The sequence below is a fragment of the Schistocerca serialis genome, chromosome 10 (genome assembly GCF_023864345.2).
Source record: "Schistocerca serialis cubense isolate TAMUIC-IGC-003099 chromosome 10, iqSchSeri2.2, whole genome shotgun sequence".
In the NCBI taxonomy this organism is placed as follows: domain Eukaryota; kingdom Metazoa; phylum Arthropoda; class Insecta; order Orthoptera; family Acrididae; genus Schistocerca; species Schistocerca serialis.
In genome coordinates this window covers 142,982,120-143,000,407 of record NC_064647.1, presented here as the reverse complement: position 1 = coordinate 143,000,407, position 18,288 = coordinate 142,982,120, and the positions used below count along the sequence as shown (strand labels likewise).

The 18,288-nt window shown below is 39.0% G+C and overlaps 1 protein-coding gene across 1 annotated transcript in view; it reads right to left on the bottom strand.

Annotated features, from left to right (window-relative positions):
• The window catches only part of LOC126424619 (mucin-4-like), a 65,632-nt gene extending 49,668 nt beyond the window's left edge, over positions 1 to 15,964 (bottom strand). Inside the window, exon 1 of the mRNA XM_050087356.1 lies at positions 15,787 to 15,964. The gene's annotated coding sequence lies outside the window, so the exon portion shown is untranslated. The remainder of the gene's footprint in view (positions 1 to 15,786) is intronic.
• Positions 15,965 to 18,288: the final 2,324 nt, after the last annotated feature.

Here is an 18,288-nt window from a genome sequence, read left to right as displayed (position 1 = left end):
TTTATCCAGAAGCCAAACCACAGAGAAAGTCACTTGAATATTCATTAGTAGATCGTGCATGATCTTTGTGCCAAGTTGTGCTTCCTCTGGAGATCCAAAATTTAGAAGACATGAGAAGTGGTTGTAGTTGACTACAGTTTGATTCGTTAAAAACCTAATGCCGTATTTCAACACAAATAAAATGTTGTTTTTGTCAAAAACTGACATTTTTGAGACTGTTGCTGTGTATGAAATAGAAGTTGATTGTTGTAAATAAGAAAATAGCAACTAACCACTGTTAATAATGATAATTATTTAAGCAAAAAAGGACTGTTACCAGTTTTTTCAAGTGTCTTTTCATGTTTATATTAAATTTGATGTTGTTTACATTAGTTGTTGCATAAAAAAGCTAACAAAGAATGCAAACAATAACAAATGTGAACAGCTGTCGGAAGATGAACCTTTCAACCCGAAAACTGTAATGGCGCTATTTTTGGGAAAAAAAGGCATTATTAACAGTGGCTGGCTGCTGTTTTCTTCCCTGCAAGAATCAACTTGTATCAGCCTTCTTTAAAACCAGTCAATTTCCTGGCATGGCACTTAACACGTTCTTAATGAAGTATTAAATTTACTAATTTGTCTCACTATTTTTTGCAGTGATGCAGTGAACAGCATAATTATGCAGTATCTGATTATCTTCTTAATTTTTTGGATACAAATCATTTACATACAAATAGATACACATTGTTCTTTCATTCTCCTGATAAATATCATATTTTTTACACAAAACAGTTTCGTAACACTTTATACAGGATTAATCTGGGTGCCAGTAATATTCACCTTATTGTGACCATATTCAATCTCTCTCCAAACAGTGCATCCTTGTGGATGATGAAAAAAGAATTACCAGATGGTCAGCATAACAGACTGTACAGTAAATTCCAACAGCATGGGTACAAAAAAAGTGGTTTGATGCTCTAACACACATCTCCACGATTGATGCAATTATGTAAAACTGTCCAAAATGAAACTATCTTCTTCCCCCCCCCCCCCCCCCCACCACCACCACCAAAAAGAACCCTCCCCCCATGCACCATATTATTTCTCCCATCCAGGTAAGTACGAACAGCTTCTGTGGAAGAAAGGGAAATTAAAGTTAAGCATCACTCCGACAAAGGCCATCAGAGATACAAGACTAACTCAGTGGTTAAGGTATAAGAATACTGCGGAAGAAGCTATACTTAATGAAAGTTTGAAACCATAAATCAGGCCATGAAGTGTGTCTGGCTAGATCAGTCAACAAGAACATGGAAAGCAAGGGTGTAAATGTGATTAAGTCTAATTTCTTTTTAACCTGTCTGGAAAGTTAATGTAGTAAAGCATAACAGGTGGACATATCAGGACGAACCTCATACTGTGTAAACTCTCCCTCCCCTCCCTTTCTTCCCACGGAGAGAAGCTGTAGGCAATGTGAGTCGTAAAAGTACGTTCTGAATAATGACATGAAGTGTTCTATTAATGCGGATCTCGGAAAAAAGTGTCCTACAGCAAATATAAAAAAATTTAAATGTGTGATGGACATAGTCCACACCTCATAATTTTATAGTGCATAAGGAAATTGTGAGTCAGTAAACAACTGCATCTTCTGCACCAAATTTCAAATGTATTACAATATCACAAATGACAAATATGGACATGGTGTACAGCAGTTCCTGTTGCCAATGAACAATTATGGCCGATTTGTGCTTCCTGTGGACCATAAATATTCTCTAAAGACCAGATGCCAGATCATTTTTCATGGTGGAAATAAATCCTTAACAATTGAAAAATAAAGAGCTTTATACAAGAGTCAGTCCCCTTCCATCTCCTGTGAATCACATTAGCCACATCTCGCCCTGATGTGGAACATTTCACTAGGGTCACAATTTTCTTTAGAAAATATAGATACATGCAAGTCATTTACTTAACTGAATTTGGTTTTGTTTTAATCTTAATTTAAAGTTAAATTTGCTATACGTTAATACAACCATATCACACTGTCAATTCAGACATCAATCTGTGAATCGGAAGGAGATGTTAAGAAAAATTTTGTTGTCATTGTTGTTGAAACTTACTTTATCTGCCAGCAATTTCAATTCAGAACGAAAGTGATCAAATACTTTTCTGACAGCTAACTTTACATTTCTGTGCAACAGTAAGGTTATGGCTAGTAGAGGTTAGTTTTGTTCTTAGTGTTATATTCATGAATGCCTCTATTATTACCAAATAGTGTCCGATTCTTCACAACAATCATTTTAAACAGTTGCAAACATGAAGTTTGAGAATCGACACCAGATTTTATCCCTTCAAAATGTTTCTGTGCAACGAATGTTTTGTATCTGTGTGTGCAACTCCTTCACAAAATTATTCTGTACAAGTACAAAGAAAGAAGGAAGGAAGGAAGCCAAGTTTCTGATGCTGTATTCACCAAATCAGCTATTACACAAAAGCAAATGTTCCTGAAGTCAAGCCTTCATGAAGGTCTATAGTACGAGAATGAATCAAATATAAATGAGACCTTTTTTTAATATTTTTAATTGGCAATAAAAGCACACACATGGGTAATTTTTCTAAATATACCATCTCTGCTTCCAAAACAAATTTTTTCCACTGAATAGGTGACCGATATCCTGCCTCATAGAATGAAGTCGATTCTGTATGCAGCCAACAGTGCATACAGGCTTCAATCCACCATGATGAACCTTTGGACCACTCAAGGAAGTTATGACAGATCACAGGCACAAAAGTTGCCAGCAAATTGGTCTGGGGTGAAGAGATAGTGTTCAAGTGTTTCCCACACAAGTTGTCCCATTTTTGTTTTATTAGGGCTGCTTTGTGGGGCCATGTGTAGTCTGGCAGAAGAATCACTTCTCTCACTGATATGTTGTTTTTGGAGATATGCCTATTTAACCTCACTCAAACCATCACAGTAATATGCAGCATTTATTGTCAGATGCCTGTGCAAAATATCGAAATGTGACAAGCCACGCCACTTAGGGGGGGGGGGGGGGGGGGGGCATTTGCCCTGACCTTGCCGGCTGACAGCTACGACTTCACTTTCAATGATCCATGCTACCCCTCCTTTCTCCATTATCTGCTTGCTTATTTTGATTCAAGGTGATGTAATGATGGACCCATGCTCCATCACAGGCGATAATGTGAGTCAGAAATGAGTCTCCCTCCTCCTGAAATCTACCCAACAGTTTTTACAACACCTGCAAATTGTTCAATTTCTAATGAGTTGCCAAAAGGTGAGGAAGCCATCCTGAAGCCTAGCTCATCCAAGATAACGACAAATGTGCTGCCTTAACTTATTCCAACCTTATCTGCAATCTCAGCAACCATCAAAATACCTCTCACCCTCAAGAAGCTGCTGAAACATGGTGAATGTTGCTGCTGTTGGTACTGTTGGTGGAGGAGTGTATGAATGCAGCCCTCATTCTGAATGTGCTCGTGAAGGATCCCTCAGTTGTTGAGAACATTTCAAACAATGAACTAGCACACAGGATAAAATGCACAGAAAAGACATTCACATTCAGAAAAAAATTTATGATGTTACTTAATGTCACCTTCTCTCTATAGCTTAAAAGAATACCTCACAGAACCTGGAAAGTAGAGACTATCTTCTTCAAACAAGAAATTCTTAAGATGTTTGTCTATACATGAAGCAGGAATCATGTACACTAAATTTGCGTTCTTTTCCTTTATACAAGAATGGTCCTGTTGCTGCTTGCTCTGTTTTGTTTGTCCCAGGTAACTTGGACACACAGGACACACGAACTGCTCGGGCCAAGCAAATACTGAACATCCTCAAACTCCGTCTTCCTTGGTTGTTCAATCTCCTGAGGATTTTGCCTGCTTTTACACTTTCCAGAGCAAAAAACTTGACAGTAATGTGTTTCACAATCAGAGACCAGTACTTCTTGCCCAAACATAGTTATAATGACTAATGACTTAAGCAAATGGCCCTGCTCAACTGCTTCCCCCACTCTTCACGTCGCTCATTCAACACAGAGTAGTGAGAACTCTCACATTTCAAAACTGCCCATGCTGCATTAACAATCTCTTACATTCAATTTACACTCTTATTTTATTTCCAATTCGAGTTATAATAAAGATGCATGCCCAGGACTTTTAAACAATCAAGTTTCAAGTATTTCCTTTCCCTCGTGCAGAATTGTTATTAACTACATCTTCCACTCTGCAGAATTGAGTATGATGTGGTTTTCCTAGATTAAGTGACAGGCTATTTACCGAGAAGCAATCAGTGATGATTCTGAATACTTCATTTGTTGCTGATTCTGTGACTGTAGGTTTTGTTTGGCTTCTTTATGACGTATGTCACGATTTAGTGTTATAGGTTGCTATGTGAAACAAAACAAGACTGGAAAGACTCAGATGTTAAAACTACCATATTTATCCAGGATAGAGGTTCAAGCTGGTACATTCACCATAATATACATAAATCACTTGGTAGACAACCTAGGTATACACGTCCAAAATTGTTAACAGATCACAGTGCTCTGTACAGAAGGACTGTATCATTGGCATACTGTTATTAAATGCAGATGTATCTGCAAATGGTCAGTACCTGGTGCCGTCTGTCAATGGAACTATAAGTTATGTGCGTTAAGAAGTTAAATATCTCTGTACTGTCTGAGTACACCATAAAGGATAAATTGATCAAACCAGTCACATAAATGAAACACTTATAAGTATTAATCTGCAGGTATTTATGGCACACCTGACACATAGGTTACTGAAGCTTCTGAAAAAGACTGTCAGATGTATTGCAAACCTGCCCCCAAGACAAATGTGCAGAAATAAATTCAATGAACTTATCATCATGACTTAACCATTCGCGAAATATTTCTGCAGCAAATTAACAATTGAAAAAATGTACTGTTCAGTTATATAGGCACATGCAATACGAGAAACAAAGATGATTATTAGCTATGTAATAAATGCCTTGAATTAACTAAAAAGGATCCCACAGTTGTTGAGAACATTTCAAACAATGAACTAGCACACAGGATAAAATGCACAGAAAAGACATTCACATTCAGAAAAAAATTTATGATGTTACTTAACGTCACCTTCTCTCTATAGCTTAAAAGAATACCTCACAGAAGCTGGAAAGTAGAGACTATCTTCTTCAAACAAGAAATTCTTAAGATGTTTGTCTATACATGAAGCAGGAATCATATACACTAAATCTACGTTCTTTTCCTTTATACAAGAATGGTCCTGTTGCCGCTTGCTCTGTTTTGTTTGTCGCAGGTAACTTGGACACACAGGACACTATAGAAGTGAAACTTTTTAATCAAAATAGATAATTCAATTAAGAAAACTAACAATTATGAGACAAGAGTTGCTACCCAGTATTTAGCTTCCAGAATTTAAACACTGTTTATTGCCAACAGACACACATCAAAGTAAGAGATCCTATTGCTCTCTCCTACCTGAGGATGATCGATGCACTAAGCCTACAATAACATACATTAATGAAGGACTTTGCTGAGAACCTAAGAAAATTCTGGTCCTACATAAAATCACTAAGCAGATTGAAGGCTTCTATCCAGTCACTCATTGACCAGTCTGCTGTGGCTATAGAACGCAGTAAAACAAAAGCCAAAGTCATAAACTGCATGTCTGAAAAATCATTCACAAAGGAAGACTGAACAGACTTGCTATCATCTGACCACCAGATAGACTCCTGTAAGGACGACATAGGAACAGGCATCCCTGGTGTTGAGAAGCAATAGAAAGAGTTGAACATAAATAAGTTACCAGGTCCAGACATAAGACCAATTTGTTTTCACAGAATAACCTTAACCTAGTATGCTGCAGAATTCTTGAACACATTCTAAGTTTGAATATATTAAATTTCCTTGTGACTGAAAAACTACTGTCCGCAAATCAGTACGGATTTACAAAGCATTGTGTGCATGAAAATCAGCTTGCTCTTTTCTCACACAATATCCTGCAAACCATGAAGGGCAACAGGCAGATTCCTTATTCCTAGATTTCCAGAAAGTGTTTGACACAGTGCCGCAGTACGGACTGTTAGCGAAGGTCCAAGTGTATGGACCCCAGACATGTGAGTGGATCAAAGACTTTTTAAGTAACAGAACTCAGTATGTTGCTGTTGACAGTGAATGATTATCACAGACAATGGTGGTGTCAGGAGTGTCCCAGGGAAGTGCTCCTGTTCTCTATAAATATAAATGATCTCATGGATAGGATGAGTACAATCTGCAATTGTTCACTGATGACTCTGAAGTATAAGGGAAATTACTGTCATTGAGTGACTGGAGAAGGGTACAGGATAACTTAGACAAAATTTGCATTAGGGGTGATGAACTGCAGTTTGCTCCCAATGTACAAAAATGTAAGTTAATGCAGATGAATAGGAAAAACAATCCTGTGATGTTCAAATACAGTGTTAGAAGTGCACTGATTGATGTTGGTTAAATATACAGGTGTAGTGCTGCAATCAATATGAAATGGAACAAGCAGGTAAGGGCGGTAGTAGGGAAGGCGAATGGTTGACTTAGGCTTATTCGGAGAGCTATTCTTCGGAGCAATTCAAAAGCATGCATCTGGATTTGTTACCTGTACATTCGATCATCACACGAGTGTTGCGGAAATGCTTTGTGAACTCACATGGGAATCCCTGGAGGGAATACAATTGTTTTTGTTTTGTTTCATTTTAGGGAGCAAAAACAACTAGGGTCATATGCGCCCATTTCAGAACCACAGAACACGAAGACAAAAAAAGGAATTAAAAATGACAACACATTAAGCCCAATTGATGGAAGGACGGAAAAGCTAAAAACAGATACTTGGAGACAGGTTCATAAAATACGGCATAGAGAAACGGAGGTCCTGAACTAAAGATTAAATGTCCTACGTTATGATGGATAAAAAGTAAAATGCGGTCAACAGCCTGCGTGTCATTCGCTAAAACAGCTGATAACTCAGACGGCAAACATAAATGAGATTGTAAGTGGTTAAAAAAGGGCATTCCATACGGAAATGACGAACCGTCAAAGGTTGAGTGCAATGAGGACAAAGTGGTTGGGGAGCACCACTTAACAAATGGTGATGGCTAAAAGACAATTCCCAATATGCAACCTAGCTAAAATGATCTCCTGATGGCGAGAGAGCCGAGGGGAGGTAGTCCAAGTTGGTAGGAGAGGCTTAACAACACGAAGCTTGTTCCCATAAAGGGAGGACCAGTGGTGATGCCCGAGTGATACCACATGCTGGCGAATGAAGGCGAAGATGAACACCACCACATGAAGCAAAGGTGGTGAAGGGTTCACACCCATTGGGAAAGTGGCAGATAGCATGAAGTTAAGCTACCAGAGCAAGAACCGAAAGCAAACTTCAGGAGTCATTGGCGAAGGAGGCATAGGATGGGTAGCCATGCATGGTGGAAAAATGGCATGTGTACCTGCTGAGGAGGAAATCGCAGTTGTATGACTGCAGTAGTTCAGCAGTCTCTGCAAAGAGACACTCAACCGGGCTAGTGTAAAAGGCACCAGTGGCTAAATGGATGCCAAGATGGTGGATAGTATTAAAACGGTGTAAGAGGGACAGACTCACAGATGCATAAACTAAACACCAATAGTCTAGTTTTGAACGGGCAAAGGAATGGTTCAAATGGAGGATGGTAGTCCGACCTGCTCCCCACGAAGTACCGCTGGCATGCAGGACATAGAGGAACAGTGCACAGTGGGTGGCCAGGCAAGATATGTGGGAGAACGATGAAAGTTTCCTATCGAGAATGAGCCCCAGGAATTTCGTGATTACGACAAACAGAAGAGCAACAGACCCAAGATATAAAGACATTGGACGAAACCAACTGTGCTGTCACAAATTCAACAAACAGTTTTGTCAGTGGAAAAGCGAAAGCCATTGTCGATGCTTCATGAGTAAAGACGACTGAGGTATCACTGAGGACGCCGCTTGAGGAGACAAGTCCATGGAGAACTGCAAAAGGTCCTAAAATCGTCAATGAAAAGGGAGCCAGAGATGCCCAGTGGGAGACAGGCCATTATAGGGCCAACAGAGATACCAAAGAGGACAATGCACAGGAATGAACCCTAAGGCACACTGTTTTCTTGGATTAAGGTGTCCAACAAGGCAGAACCCACACATACCTCGAAAACTCGCTCTTTTAAAAATTCTACATCTACATCTACATGATTACTCTGCAATTCACATTTAAGTGCTTGGCAGAAGGTTCATCGAACCACAATCATACTATCTCCCTACCATTCCATCCCCGAACAGCGCGCGGGAAAAACGAACACCTAAACCTTTCTGTTTGAGCTCTGATTTCTCTTATTTTATTTTGATGATCATTCCTACCTACGTAGGTTGGGCTCAACAAAATATTTTCGCATTCGGAAGAGAAAGTTGGTGACTGAAATTTCGTAAATAGATCTCGCCGCGACGAAAAACGTCTTTGCTTTAATGACTTCCATCCCAACTCGTGTATCATATCTGCCATACTCCCTCCCCTATTACGCGATAATACAAAACGAGTTGCCCTTTTTTTGCACCCTTTCGATGTCCTACATCACCGCGCAGCAATATTCTAACAGAGGACGAACGAGTGTAGTGTAAGAGGTCTCTTTAGTGGACTTAATGCATCTTCTAAGTGTCCTGCCAATGAAACGCAACCTTTGGCTCGCCTTCCCCACAATATTATCTATGTGGTCTTTCCAACTGAAGTTGTTCGTAATTTTTTATACCCAGGTACTTAGTTGAATTGACAGCCTCGACAATTGTACTATTTATTGAGTAATCGAATTCCAGCGGATTTCTTTCGGAACTCATGGGGATCACCTCACACTTTTCGTTATTTAGCGTCAACTGCCACCTGCCACACCATACAGCAATCTTTTCTAAATCGCTTTGCAACTGATACTGGTCTTCCTGAAGGAAACGAGGTTTGCAGCCATGGAAGCCCCACATGCAGAGAGTACGGAGGACATAAGCCTTCCAGCAGGTGTCGTAGTCTTTCTCCAAATTGAAAAACATGGCCACAGTCTGGTATTTCCACAGAAAACCATTCATGACATGGGTTGAAAAAGTGACAAGATGGTCAACTGCAGAACAGCGTGCTCGAAACCAGCACTGTGCAGTGGTCGGTAAATTGCAAGACTCTAGCCACAATATCAGCTGGGCTTGAAGCATATATTCCATAACCTTGCTAACACAGCTGGTGAGAGAAATGGGGTGATAACTAGAAGGAAGGTGTTTGTCCTTACTGGACTTAGGAACGAGTATGACAATTGCTTCCCGCCAGCATCTGGGAAATGTGCCCTCTGCCCAGATACATTTGTATGCATGAAGGAGAGAGTGCTTGCTCGTGTGAGAAAGGTTCTGCAACATCTGAATGTGAACATCGTACAGCCCTGGGGCAGAGGATCAGGATGAAGTGAGAGCACAATCTAGCTCCCTCATAGTAAAGATGGCATTGCAGCACTCACAATTCTGGAAGAGAAGGGTATTGCATGAGCCTCCTCCATTCAATTCCAATGGAGGAAGGCAGCGCGATAGTGCGTGGGGCTCAAAATCTCGGAAAAATTGCGGCCCATGATGTTTGAGATAGAAATAGGGTCCAATATGACATTGTCCGCTACTGTCAGGACGAAACTTGTGAAATGGACCCACAGAGCTGTCAGAGATTGGCCCACACAATGGAAGAGGGAGTGAAAGTGTTAAAAGAACTAGTAAAGGAAATCCAGCTAGCTTTTTTGCCATCCCGAAGAACACGATGACACTGTGCGTGCAACTGTTATAATAAACGCAGTTTGCCATCGTATAGGGAAGACCGTGTTCTTTGTGTGAAACGTTACAGAGGAAATTCACAGAATAGACAATTTCAGCTGACTATACAATGATTCTGCTCGTGAATGTACATTTTGCATAAGGAACATAAGGACAAGATAAGAGAAATTGGGGCTCATATGGAGACACGCATATAGTCATTTCTCCCTCACTCAGTCTGCAAGTGGAATAGGAAAGGATATTACCAGTAGTGGTACAAGGTACTGTCTCCACTCCATTTGTGGGTGTAATGGGGAAGAAAATTACTAGTAGTGATGCAAGGTATCCTCCACCATACACCATATAGTGATCTGCAGAGTATGTATGCAGATGTAGATAACCTCCAATATTTGTGGATATGTTATTCAATCTCTAGCTCTTAATTCAGTTTGCACAAATATCATAGAGAAAATGGTATATAACTGACAGATGTTGTTCAATGGAAGTAAGGTTTGCGGTGCCAACTGAAATATGAATAATTTGCAAAGCTAATGAACGCAGAATTGTATACTCAGCCACCATCACATGCAGTGAATACAAGATTATATGACACAATTTACAGAGCTGGAACTGTGATGAGAAGAAATTATTGTTTTTCACTTGTTATCTCACAACATTGCACTCTTCTAATGGAAAACACCAGAAGTTTAACTCAGGACATCATCGATGTGGTGGACAGTGCCATTTCACCATTACGTAATAAAATAAGGTGACCATGATGCCGCACATTAAAGATGTGAGCAGAGTGAGGGAAAAACAAAAAAAAAAAAATATTACACAAAATATAATCAAAATCTTTTAAACAGGACATGAAACCAACCAGACAGCCACGAGAATTAGGGGGTTTTGGATGGGGTCAAATAAAATAAATGATGTTCATAATATAAATTACATTCCCAAACAAAAACGTCACAAAAATCGAGCAAGCCAACATTATACAAAATCCACAGAATTGGTATCGCCAACTTCAAATAAACTAAATAGAGTAACTGAACTCTGCAATACCAGACACAAATAAATCTGCAAAACCCTGGAATCTGAAGTTTCACTCGACATATGCAGATGAAACAATGTCCACAGTACCACACAGTACCACGAAACAATAACTCACTCTGTAACTGGTATTGGAAATTTCACCTGACCTATATAGCTAGAAGTAGTCCATGAAACAACTCACTCCAAAAGCTAGTATTGAAAACTTCATTTGACCTATAAAGCCAGAATAAATTGCACAATATCTGAAGGTTGAATGAAAAGTAATGCCTCCACCTTCATTAACTGGGTTTGGGTGGGGATATTTTAATAAACCAAACGAACAAATAATCTGTAGAATGTGATCTTTAATGACCAATATTCACTTTTCCAAATAATCACTAGCCAATTGGATACATTTCTGCCACCGATGAAAAAGTTTTCTGAAGCTGTCACGGAAGAAGTCAACACACTGTTTCCGCAACCAAAGTCTCACAGTTCTCTCGACGTCTTCATCAGAAGCATAATGTTGTCCCCACAGATCATCTTTCATTATCGGGAACAGATGGAAGTCAGATGGTGCTAAATCTGGACTGTATGGAGGATGCCGTACGGTGGTGAGATTCAGTCTCTGAAGTTCTGCTGTGGTGGCACGTGATGTGTGTGGTTTGGCATTGTCATATTGCAGGAAAACATTTCCCTTTTTCTTTCAGATCCTTGTTAGATGCCGTTTCAGAGTTTGCAGTGTTGTGATTTAATGCTCTGAATTTATTGTTGCGGCATGATCAAGGAAATCAACATGGATAACACCATCTGTGTCCCGGAACACCGTGGCCATGATTTTTCCAGCTGAGGGCTGCGTCTTGAATTTGTTTTTCTGGGCGAGTCTTTGTGTCGATATTCCATAGACTGACATTTCGTCTCCGGATCATAATGGTGAACCCACATTTCGTCTCCTATCACAATTGAATGGAGAAGGCATCACCTTCATTCTCGTAACGTGAGAAGAGTTCCTGACAAATTTCAGCTCGGTGTGCTTTCATTTCAGGAGTCAGCATCCAGTGTACCCATCGTGCACAGATCTTCCGATGGCCAAGCAAAGTAATAATGTGACCCACATGTTCTTGTGAAACGCCAATTGTGCTGAATCTATCTGTCAACATTTTGCTCATGAAACTTGGTGGTTGCCGTCACAGGCCATCCAACTGTTTGTCTCGCAGGTCAGATGTTCCCACCTCTACATCTTTAAATTTACTCGCCCAACAATGCACAGTACTCACATCCAACTGCTTTCATTCTCTGATGAATCTCCTTTGGGGTGACACCTTCTGCTGTCAAGAATTCAATGACTGCACGTTGCTTAAATCGCACTGACCGACCGCCTGCACAGGGTTCCATACACAGTAACAGTACAACCGTTCAATGCTAAGGCTTCCCGCCAACTGGAGCTGTAGGGAAGAGGCTACAGAACAACCCAGTACCTTCCGCATACGAATGCTGCCAACTGTTGAAGAGTTACAAAGATGGAGGCATTATTTTTCAGGCAGCTTTGCTAGATGACGCACACAGTGGTGAATGTCAACAGATCACTACAGTTACAGTTTGCAAACATGTCTGCTAATGTCTTAATGGGAGTTATTAAGATAATACCATGAGGAAAGCCTCTATCAGATGAAGAGCAAGCAAGTATGAAAGTGTACAACGAAATGGATATGTCCAATCACCAGATTGCTACGAAATTGTGGTGCTGCAGTTGTGTTAAATTTTGTTAAACGGGATGCACAGTATGGTAAAAAAGGCAAATATGACTGGACATAAAATTGTCAGCATCAGATATGCGTCTGGTTCTATGTAAAGCAAAAGTCAATGGCTTGTGTTCCTCTCAAATCATGGCTGATTTGCAGTTATTTGTCACTTCCAGCTACATTAGGCAAATCCAAGCATTCAAGAAATGGCTCTATATCTTTAAACAAAATGCATAACAAAGCAGAAGAACGTATGTCATGGACAGTAGAAGGGAACAAAGCAATTTTCATTGATAAGAAGTTTGTTTTGGATGGGCCAGATTGTTTCCAGTATTACTAGCATGACAGCCACACAGAAAAAACATGTTTGGACAAGTAGAAATTTTAGCTGTGGAGGCATTATGATCTGGGCAGCATTTTGTGTTAAAGATACATCCAACATCATGGCTACAACACAAAATGAAGTCCGATGATTATACAGGAATGCAGGAAATTCAATTGATCCATATGTATGAGGAATCTGACAATGGTAATCTACTATTCCAACACAATAATGCTGAAGTTCACAGGAGTGCCAAAACTAATTCGTGGTTCCAAGATAAAAAAAATCTACTCTTGAGCTGGCCATTGAGAACTCAGGATTTAAATCCTATGGAGAATACAATGGGAATCCTAGCACAACGTGTTTATCACAATGGACGACAGTCTGACACGGTGGCCAAGCTGAAAACTGCAATTTGATTGGAGTGGACCTCAGTCTCGAAAGAAAAGATCACTGCCCTTATACAATCAATACCTAAAGAGTATTTTCACAGTTACTAACAAGAATTCAGGTGCAATGAAATACTAGGTCATAGGTGTGACCTATTTACTGTATACATTAGGTTATCCTGACAAGAATTCATAAGTGCCCTAATACCAACTTCCACCCCTAAGGTCGCCTTGTTTCTTTAAATTGGCTAATGGTAAAATGAGAACATATTATGTTTTGCTTTGTTACTAACAATAATTGAGGTTCAATTAAATACTAGGTCATAGTAGTGATCCATTTACTGTAGCCTATACATTAGGGTATTCTGACAAGCACTCATAAGGGCACTATCCACCCCCAAGATTGTCTTGTTTCTCTAAATTTGTTAATGGTAAAATGAAAATGTATTTTGTTTGGCTTTCTTGTAAACTGTATGGGAAAAATAAGGCAATCTCAAATACGTAAATAAACACACTTTCCCTACAAATAACTAACTGTCTTTTACAAATTTCCACCATTGTATAAAGATGTTTCTAGAAATAAGTTCTGTTTGAAACAGAACTACAAAATTTTCATCCCAGAAATGAAAAAGGATGACAGTATTAAATTCTTTATATCACTGGTTACAGTGTTGTTAAGAAAAGGAAAGATGCCACACATCATATAGTGGAGATGCTGAGTCGCACATAAGCACAACAAAAGGACTGTCACAAATAAAGCTTTTGACCATTAGGGAGTTCGTCAACAGTAAACGACACACACACACACACACACACACACACACACACACACACTCTGCAGTCTCAATCCACACACTCTGTGTGTGTGTGTGTGTGTCTCATTTATTGTTGTTGACAAAGGCCCTAATGGCCGAAAGCTGTATTTGGGACAGTCTTTTTGTTGTGCCTATATGCGACTCAGCATCTCCGCTATACAGTGAGTAGCAACCTTCCTTTCCATAATAATGTTCATTCCATCCTGGATTTTCCATTGTTGATTGGGTACAGGGTTAAGAATATTTATGGCTGAACATCTAACTCACCACACTATGGCTGAGTGAAGGGCAGAGAAAATAATCTCATACTGTATTTATAACTGACTATTAACAACAAACTCCACAAGGCAGCGAATGTACTGTGAAGTCGTATCAGTATGCAAAACTATTCAAAGAGGTTCTAAAGTTGACACCACATGTTATCTGTATTACACATTCCTGTGGAATAAACAACTTGTTTCTCAATTATCATGCATCCCATTATAGGGCACAAAACATGACGAATTAAAAACTGTTACATCTTAAAACACACTCACTTTCAACTTATTTTCCATTGCTGAACATATAACCTGCAACTGTTTTAATAACACTAAAAACAAAGGACAAATAAATGCTTAGTGGTGCAGCTACCAATTAAAACGATTTCTATTTAAAAAGACATTTTTTATCAACCGTTGATCACAAAATGTCACTTCTCATAACAATTTCACAGGCGAACACAGTGTAGTACAATTATTTAGTGTTTACAGTGTCAAAAACGTGATTTAACACATACATGCAACAAAGAATTTGGGTATATTATTTCCAATATGAAAATTATAGTATATTAGGTTGCTCAATAACACATCCCGGGTGTGATACTGGTCCTTCCAAACCCCACCTTAAATTTTGGTTGTCGTGACAGACTGATCTGCAGTGTTGCCCGCGGTTTGGTTTAGGTTCAAAGTTCATAATCTGGTTGTAAGTTGCCAAAACCAACGAACGTGATTCTGAAATAAAGGTTGTCGTAAGGGAGCGACATGCAGCGTCGCCTAATGCCCACGTTCACATCATATTTAACGCACTTTTCACTTAAAAAAAACACATATCACAGTAAATTCAGAAAACGTGTATCAGATAATGGGGACGTCTCCCACGAGTATTTTGATGCATACCATGCACACACAATCGCATACAAATTACGAAAATTCAGGTAGTCCACCACGCAACTTATGCCAACAACAGAAAAAAATTTTTTTCACAATGAAAAACGAAATCTCCAAACAAAAAAGGTGTTCTAAAGTCAGCTCCGATCTAAACTTCACCAGGAATTACTGCATTCCGAAAATGTTTTCGAATTCATTCATAAACAACAGATTGTAATGAATAACTGATGAAATAAATAGTAACAAAAATGTATAACACTTTCAATACTTCAGTAAAATTAAACCGAGAAAAAGAAAACCGACGGTCTGCTAAAGTATGGAGCGAATTATATGTAACACTGAGCCAAGTAAACACAACGAATTTCAACACTGTACATAACATGTTACGATATCAACAAAATTGGGCCAATCAGGGGGGAGTTTATGACAGCAGGAAACAGAAATGGTGAAAAACAATTTTAACACAGAATACATAAATACACATCAATATATGTAACCCACCATTCTCATTCAGTCGTACACAAATATTCTTACCTGTCAGTTTTTAAACTGCAGCGGTTACATATTTCCTTGTACCACCCTTGCTACGCTGTTACACTACAGCACTATTTATCTAACAGAATCCGCACTCTTTAAGCAGTAAACAATTCAAATCTGAAGAGCTCACTTCATATAAATATACAACAGACATATAATCCAAAAACAGGCAGCGGCATTTTGGATCACTTTAGTCAAAGATCTTATGACCACCAGTACGCAAGTTTAGCGTGCACACAGATAATGATTTTCACTTCCGCATGCCTATTGTATGTTCAAAGTGTAGGGCTATCGCAAGTAGTATCAATACAACAATCAAATTTTAGCCAAATAAATATTCCATATTACATTTAACTGTAAAACACAGAACAGGATCAGGTCAGGTGGCCACGATGGTGTCGTGTATAGAAGTTGTAGTCAATCGCGCCGTAAGTCAAGATTATTTAGTGTCAGTGAAGTGCATATTATGCAATAAACTAGTGTCAAGAGTCGTCTGTATACGCTCAGTTATGTATAAATGGTATCATTCGCATTGCTTCGCGAAAACAGATTGACACAATATATTGTGTGAGTGTGGGACGAAGTGCAACGGTTGTTTTGCCACGACGGAAAGGCGCAATTGTTAAAAACCATTCAAAAGCGAAGATCGTATAAAGTATATTTCTTATTGAAGGCAACCGGTTTCAATAGTCTTAGCTGTCATCTTTAGGTCTTAGACTTTAAAAAAAAAAATGTTCATTTTAAGCTGAGCCTCATTCGCAAAATATCAAGTGGATAAAGCTCTGACATATAACATGAGGCTCAGGGTAAAACGAACATGTTTTATCACAAAAAAGTTTAAGACCTGAAAACGACAGCTAAGACTGCTGAAACCTATTGTCTTGATTAGAAGAAATATTTTTTGTGCGATATTGGCTTTTGAATGGTTTTAACAAAACAGATCGCTCTTCAATACTCTCACAATGACAAAATTCAGACAAAACGCTCAATACCACCTGTGAACTTAAAGTGCTGGAAGAATTTCAAGAACATTTGAAAACATCAAAAGAACACGTCATGTTGCTGGGATGTATGGTAAAATACTTGGAAACCACCACACCGAGATCGAACATCTAAACCTGCTTCAGAAGTACTCAAGCTTTCTTCATAAAATAGAGCCCGAAATTTTTTTAGTCGACGAATCTAAAGCTATTGAGACATAAAAATCAAATCAAATACACCAATCTGGATAGCTAATAACAAAACGCTCAAAGCCCCAGCTAGGTCACAGTTAGTAGAACTCTACTGTCGTAAAAGAAAGATATACAACAGTTTATCAACGACACTGAAACGACAAAAAGAAATAATATTAACACAGTTCTGCTTGGTAACAGCCACGATAGGGGGATTACAGGAATGCTTAACTACCAGCAGGATGCAAATATTACCAGCATTGTGAATCTTGGAGTTGGATTGCAGAAATTCTCGAAACGACTGTAAAAACAAAAATCGTGAGTTAAAAATCAATGTCTCATGATTCTAGGTGGTGCAAATGATGTGTACGAAACGGAACTCAAAATTGTCACCACACCTCTGAGAGACAGATTATGTAAAAAACATGGTCAAAAGGCGAGTGTGATAGGCATACCACACAGGCATGACCTTATGGAATCTTCTGTTATAAACAAAGAGATCCAAACGGCCAACATGACTTAAAGACGCTTCTGACAGTCCAATCGAAATGCTTCTTTCTTCAGCATAGATGATCTGGAAAGAAAACACTTTATGGCACATGGCATGTATCTGAATAAAAGGGACAAATCATTACTCAGTCATAGAATTACCGTGATTCTGGGAAGTGTTCATCATAGAAATGAGAACTGTGACACTGTTGCACTGTCATCAGAATGAAAGGCATGAAATAGCATGGACAACTAAGGCCATCATAGGCCTGCAAACTCCTTTTTTATCAGCTGATCCAGTAGACGAGGATATTGTCACTGGATTCCCATCTGCACTCACAGCGACAACAAAGGCAGTACAATACACTGAAACACCACCAACAGGAGAAGAGAATACAACTGTAAGTCTGTCTGCACTCACAGCTACATGAACAGCAACAGCAGCATTAGAAGATGTATAAAAACAACATACAGAAGAAGAGGACACAACTGCAAATGAAGTGTGTAGTGTAACACGCACCATAATAAGAAGAACTAAATGTTTAACAGTATTTCATCAAAATATACAATCCATAAAGAATAAAGTTCAACAACTTAAATTAGAACTGCAAACACTAGATAGTACCATCGTATGTACAGTTGAACATTGGTGTTAGGAAAATGAAATTGTATGTTTTGCATTCACATCTTATTACCTGGCCAGTTCCTATAGGAGAATTTCCATGGAATGTGAGGGTTCATGCATTAAAGGGGGAAAAGGTGTTACATTAAAAATCAGAAAAAAAACTTATAGCACTAAATAAGACAAATATTTTCAGTTATCAGCGGTTGAAATAAC